At 46.7% G+C, this 5899-nt stretch overlaps 1 pseudogene; it reads left to right on the forward strand.

The window, feature by feature from the left end:
* Positions 1-278: 278 nt before the first annotated feature.
* Positions 279-2217, forward strand: LOC103583220 (annotated as a pseudogene).
* The last annotated feature ends 3682 nt before the right edge of the window (positions 2218-5899 follow it).

Here is a 5899-nt window from a genome sequence, read left to right on the forward strand (position 1 = left end):
TGCCCCTCCTCCCCGACTCCTTCCTCTTGCCCACCCACATCCTCCTCCTCTGCATGAGGTTGAAGGTTCCTCCCCATTCCCAACTCCTCCTTCCCTCCTGGCACCAGATTTTCCTAAAATGCTTCTTTAGCAGTGTCTCTCCCAGGGGTTGGGAGACTTGGGATAAGGATGCTGGTTCCAGAAAGCATCTACCATGATCAGCAACCAGCACTCCAGTCCAGGTGAAATTTTCTGTCCCCGGAATGAGATTGGACACATTGAAGACTGTTCTTAAAAAGGGAGGAGTTCTCCAGCCACCCCCCAGGGGACATCCTGATCACCAGCGTGGACACAACGACAACCTTCTTGAGCTCTGCAAAGAAGTGAGAGACATGTGCGGCCCACACCAGCAGCACCCGCTCACCCTCAAGTGGGTGGACAACGAAGGTGACCCTTGCACGGTGTCCTCCCAGATGGAGCTGGGGGAGGCCTTCCACCTGGCCTGTCAGCGTAAGGACAAAGGTTCATCATTCACATTTTCCTGAGCATCCCAGAGCAGCCAGGCATGCCGTGTCCAGAAGACAAATCCATCTACCTCTGCAGAGCCAGAAGATGGGGAAGCTGTACCGCACCAAAGGCCACCTCTTCCCAGCCAAGAGCATCCTGCAGCCAGTGCAGCAAGAGGACATGGGCCTCACGAGGCAGGTGCATCGGCTGCAGACTGCTGGTCCGTAGTGCCACCTCATCCTGGTCCCGCTGAGCTGCGGAAGGAATATGGACTCTGTCAGGCCTTCCCAAGAACTTCCAGTAGATGACGAGAATGACCATGTGGTCTTTCTTCCAAGGAGACCGATGGGATTGATTACATTTCTTCAACCTGGGAACATGACAACGTTAAAGATGATTCTTCGGCACTTAAGCTGGTTGTCAATGGCATGGATGGCATCAACATCTCTCAGGGGCCTGTGCTGCAGGACTTTGACCTAATCAGAGTCATTGGGTGCAGGAGGTCCTCTTGGTGTGGTCAAAGAGGAATGATCAGATCTACACCATGGAAGTGGTGAAGAAGGAGCTGGTCCACAATGACCGAGACACGGACTGGATGCAGACAGAAGCGCTGGGTTTGAGCAGGCATCCAGCAACCCCTTCCTGGTCAGTTTACACTCCTGCTTCCTGACAGGTAGGCTGCTCCTGGTCACAGAACACATAACAGCAGGGAGGGGGTGGGCTGCGGGCAGGGGGATCTTCATGTTTTAGATGCAGAGCTGGAGGAGCCAGCCAGATTCTCTGCAGCTGAGATCTGCAGTGCTCTCAACTTCTTACATGAGACAGGGATTGTCTACCAGGACCTGAAGCTGGGCAACGTCCTCCTCGACACCGACAGACATATCAAGCTGACCAACATGTGCAGGGAAGGCCTGGGCCCTAGGGACACAATGAGCACTTTCTGTGGAACTCTGAACTGCATCGCTCAGGAAATCCTGCAGGGAGAGGAGCACAGGTTCAGTGTGGACTGGTGGGCCCTGGAGTCCTCATGTTTGAGGTGCCAGCCAGCACTCTTCCTTGGATATCATCAGCTCAGCTGGTTAGAGCACAGCCTTATAACACCAGGGTCACGGGTTCGGATCCCCATATAGGCCAGATGCCAAATAAATAAATAAATAAATAAATTTGGGCGGGCTGGATAGATCAGTTGGTTAAAGCTTGGTGCTGATAGCTGATATCACCAAGGTCCAGGGTTTGATCCCCATACTGGCCAGTTGCATGCCCCCCGCCCCCCACCCCCGCAAAAAGAAAGAATGAAAACACAACTCCCTTGGATATCATCATGGACAACCCTGACATGACCACAGACGACTGATTACCTTTTTTCAGTTTATCCTGGAGAAGCTGATCTAGATCCCCAATTCTTCTCCATTAAAGCCTCCCATGCCTTAAAAGGATTGTTAAATAAGGACCCCAAAAAGAGGTTTGGCTGCCGGCCACAGACTGGAGTTTCCAATGTCAAGCCTCAGGTGTTCTTCTGCAGCAGAGACAGAGACCTGTTTGAGAAGATGCAGGCCCTGCCTCGGTCTCAGCTGCAGATAACAGAGGACTATTGTTTGGACAACTGACTCGCAGTTCACCCGCGAGCCTGTGCTGCAGGCCCCAGGTGACGAGAACGTCATAAAGCAGTCTGAGTTCGAAGGCTTGGAGGACATCAGTCTGTTACTGTTCTCTGTGGAGGTGTCCAAGTGAGATCATGTGAGTCCCTGTGAATGACCCTTTAACTTTATTCTCACCCCCAGCATATGCATGCCAGGCTGAGCACCAGGCTCCCAGGGCGGCCATGGAGGGACACTTGCCACTGAGACCGCAGGGCTTCCCTCTCTTGCATCTGAGCCCAGACAGGCCAGCTTCATGCTGGAGGAATTTGCTTCTTGTGCCTGCATTGTGGAGGACCACAGTGACCCTGTCTGAGGGGGAGACTGTCACCAAATTTTGAAGATGCACATTTTCCACACAAACAGAAACTGATGTACTGACCTGCTTCGCTAGGAAAGTTAGCGTGTAATGTCCTCGAGAATAAAACACACTGATAATGTTAAAAAGAAAAAGGAAAAAAAAAAAAAAAGACTCATTCCTCACCATTTTGGATCGATTGTGTTCTGCAGAGAAGAAGCGTGCAGGGACGGTCAGGTGGGTCAGGGTAACATGGAGGACCTGAAGTCAATGGCTGCATCCAGAATATGAAGACACATGGTCCCAGAGCCTGGGAAAGGAGCAGAGAGCTGCATCGGGCAGGCCCTGCAGGACAAGTGATTAAAGTCTCGGCACCTGGGCCACTGTCGTTGCATGCTCTTAGTGACGTGCAAGTGAGCACTGTTCTTCCAAAGAGCCATAGTAGGGGCACTGAATTAGGGGATTTCAAAACAGAGCTGATCTCATACTTAGACCCACGACCAAAAGTATCTAAATATCTTCACATCTGGACGCCTCTGGTCTAATCCCCACAACTGGAGTTTGTTGCTTTGGAAGATGATGGAAGGGGGGGCATGAGACTGTCTTCTAGAAATATGAATTTATCTAGATTTAGGTATGATGAAGATAGAAAGGGCAACACAGCCCAGAGCAGCCTGACCAGCCCACTAGCACACTTTTTCCTGAGAAACTGGCTACAATGGGGTCCAATGTCTCATTCATTGACTTTCCGAATTTAAAATGTAAACTACCAATAGAACTCAGGGCTTCTGATTCCCAGTGTGATACCTTTTCCAAGGCTACGCAACGATCTCATGCACAGATTGCTAGGACTCCATGCCTCTTTCCGTTGCTGTCCAGCCGCACATCTAAGATTGTGTCATTTAGAAGCATCTGCAAAACTGAGCCCAAGAAACATTTATGGAGTAGAGGACTACATGCCGAGGACTATTCAAAGAACTAGACAGCTTACTCTGAGGGTGGCACATTCACCTCCTTAATCCAGACTCTGCATGGAGATCCTTTTTTAAAAAAAATTGTGGTAAAATACGTAAAACATAAAATTTACCATCTTAACCATTTCTAATTGTACAGTTCAGTAGTGTTAAGTACATTCAAATTATCGTGCAACCCTCACCACCATCCATCCACCCATAAATCTCTTTTCATCTTGCAAAACTGAAATTCTGCATGAGAATGTGTTTTTAATATATTCTCCACAGGGACCAGTTTTTCCTTGGCTTCTCTTGAACTGCTGTGGGGTTAAACCCTCAACTACAGGAAGCCTAGTTATTTATGAGCTCTGGTATCTCCTCACCCCCACCACCCTCCCAGCTCCCACGGGAGGCACTGGGCCCAGCCAGCAACCTTTGCCTCAAATCTCTGTGCATTGGGAAGAGACTGATAACAGAGTCTGTCCCCATCCCCTTGAGTTTGCTAGGAGAGATTTCTTCTCTCAGCATTATTACTGGGGTGCAAAGCACAAATCTGCAGATGCATTTTCCACACGCCTGCAGTTTAAGAGCCTGCTCAATAATTTAGCTCTCTCTCCCTTAAAGACATTTGGGTTTTGGTGTTTGTTGGCTATTGCAGAAGACAGTGCAAGATGAGTTCAGAGTTATCTGGATTCCTCCCACCCTCTCCCCTGCCTCCCTTGTGGCTGGCTCTTGTAAGCGCTGGTTTGCAGCTGCAGGAGCAGCGGTTCCTTAACTCTTGGGCAGCCACAACCATCACTGCCCTTTCACAGACATAGGACTGTTCCGTCTCCCCATTACATTACCACAGCAAATGGATGGTTACTTAAGAGGAAAAAAAAAAAAATTGTCACAATAGAAGACCAAACACTGGCAACAGTTAAAACAAAAGAAGGCACCGAGCTCTTTAATTAAGGTTCATGAAGGCATGTGAATTCTAGCTTATAGTTACCCTGCTGTGCCTCTGCCTGATTAGCTACGATGCACCTGCTTGGTTTCCTGGTCTCCATCTGTACTGCTTGAGAGGAATGAATTCAGGTTGCCTAATTCTCCACCAGATGACTCAAAGGCATCAGCTGTAGATAGACTAATGGTTATGCGTGTTGACAGAATGTCTCCTGTGCTCCTTGCTGTGTGGACATGCAGAATCACACCACCTTACACACGCCTGGGATGAACCTGGATCCACACTTATGGCCCAAATAAAAAGTCTTCTCCCAGGAAACCCAAAGAGTTTTAGGATGACTCATTTCACTGTTGTAGTATTTAAATTTGGAAATAGACTTCAATCACACCCTCTTCAGAAACTCCTTCTATTTGTTCCACAATCACTGAGGCCACAGAATTCCTCCTTTCATAGATTAAAAGGACCATGAGAATTGGGATCTTTCTGCACATGACAACGTAAGGGACTTTTTGTTTCAATGCGGTATGTGTGTGGGTTTGTGCCTGCAAGGATTCTTTCTCACCAAGAAAAGCAGAGCCAAGACCAGAGCAACCACTATTCGGAGTTGTTTGGGAGCACACAGTGCAAGTAAAGGTGTGTTGGCCCTGAATGATTTTAGGTTCCTCAAAGAGCTTATTTGCCTCATTTGTAAAAATGAGGATTCCTTTAAAAAGCAGCACTACGTGGACCCTGAAATTCTTTACCGATATGCAATTCTGTGTATTCAAAAACATTGATCCCATAAGCTCAGGTTCACAGAGTTTGAAATAGCTGAGCTCACCCCTCTATACAAACTCAGATATCTGAGACAAAAACATTTTCCTAAAACTGGTGAAATCCAAATAACACCTGGAATGTAGTTAATAGTAATGTTACCAATGTTGATTTCTTAGCTTTGACAAACGTACCATGGTGATGTAAGATAGTAACATTAGTGCAAACTGGGCGAGGGGTGTAAGGAACTCTCTGTATTATCTTTGCAACTTTTCTGTAAATCTAAAATTATTCCAAATTAAAACATATATTTTACAAATTTATATATATGTATACATATATATTCCTCATTTGGGTGTAAGTAAAAGCAATATTTAGTTTAAACTGGGTATCATAAAATAACATCTTGCCACTCTCTGATCTCAGATAAGACAAGAGAATATAGAGACACAGATTAAGTTATTGCTGTAGCTATGAATTTAACACTAATTTAGATCATTTAGTCACTTCTTATTTCCTACACTGCAGTAGAAAAGGCCTTAGCCTTTGAAGAATTTCATATTCTTTGGGGAGGAACTCAGATGGCATGCTTTGAGCTATGAGGTAGTAATTGGTGTAGAATATTGGGATTATGATAAACTGCAGGAGGAATTTCCCATATAAAGACCAGTCCAGGAAACCAAAGTGCAAAGCTTTGTAGACACTGCAGCTTATGGGGAAGTGTGTACCGAGCATTGTTTTGTTGCTGAGCACTGTATGTCCCACTACTTGTTCACACTAGCATATAAATTAGGGTTCAATTTGGTGCAGTTACCATTTGTCGTAG

The sequence above is a fragment of the Galeopterus variegatus genome, unplaced genomic scaffold, assembly GCF_000696425.1.
Source record: "Galeopterus variegatus unplaced genomic scaffold, G_variegatus-3.0.2 Scaffold20666, whole genome shotgun sequence".
Classification (NCBI taxonomy): domain Eukaryota; kingdom Metazoa; phylum Chordata; class Mammalia; order Dermoptera; family Cynocephalidae; genus Galeopterus; species Galeopterus variegatus.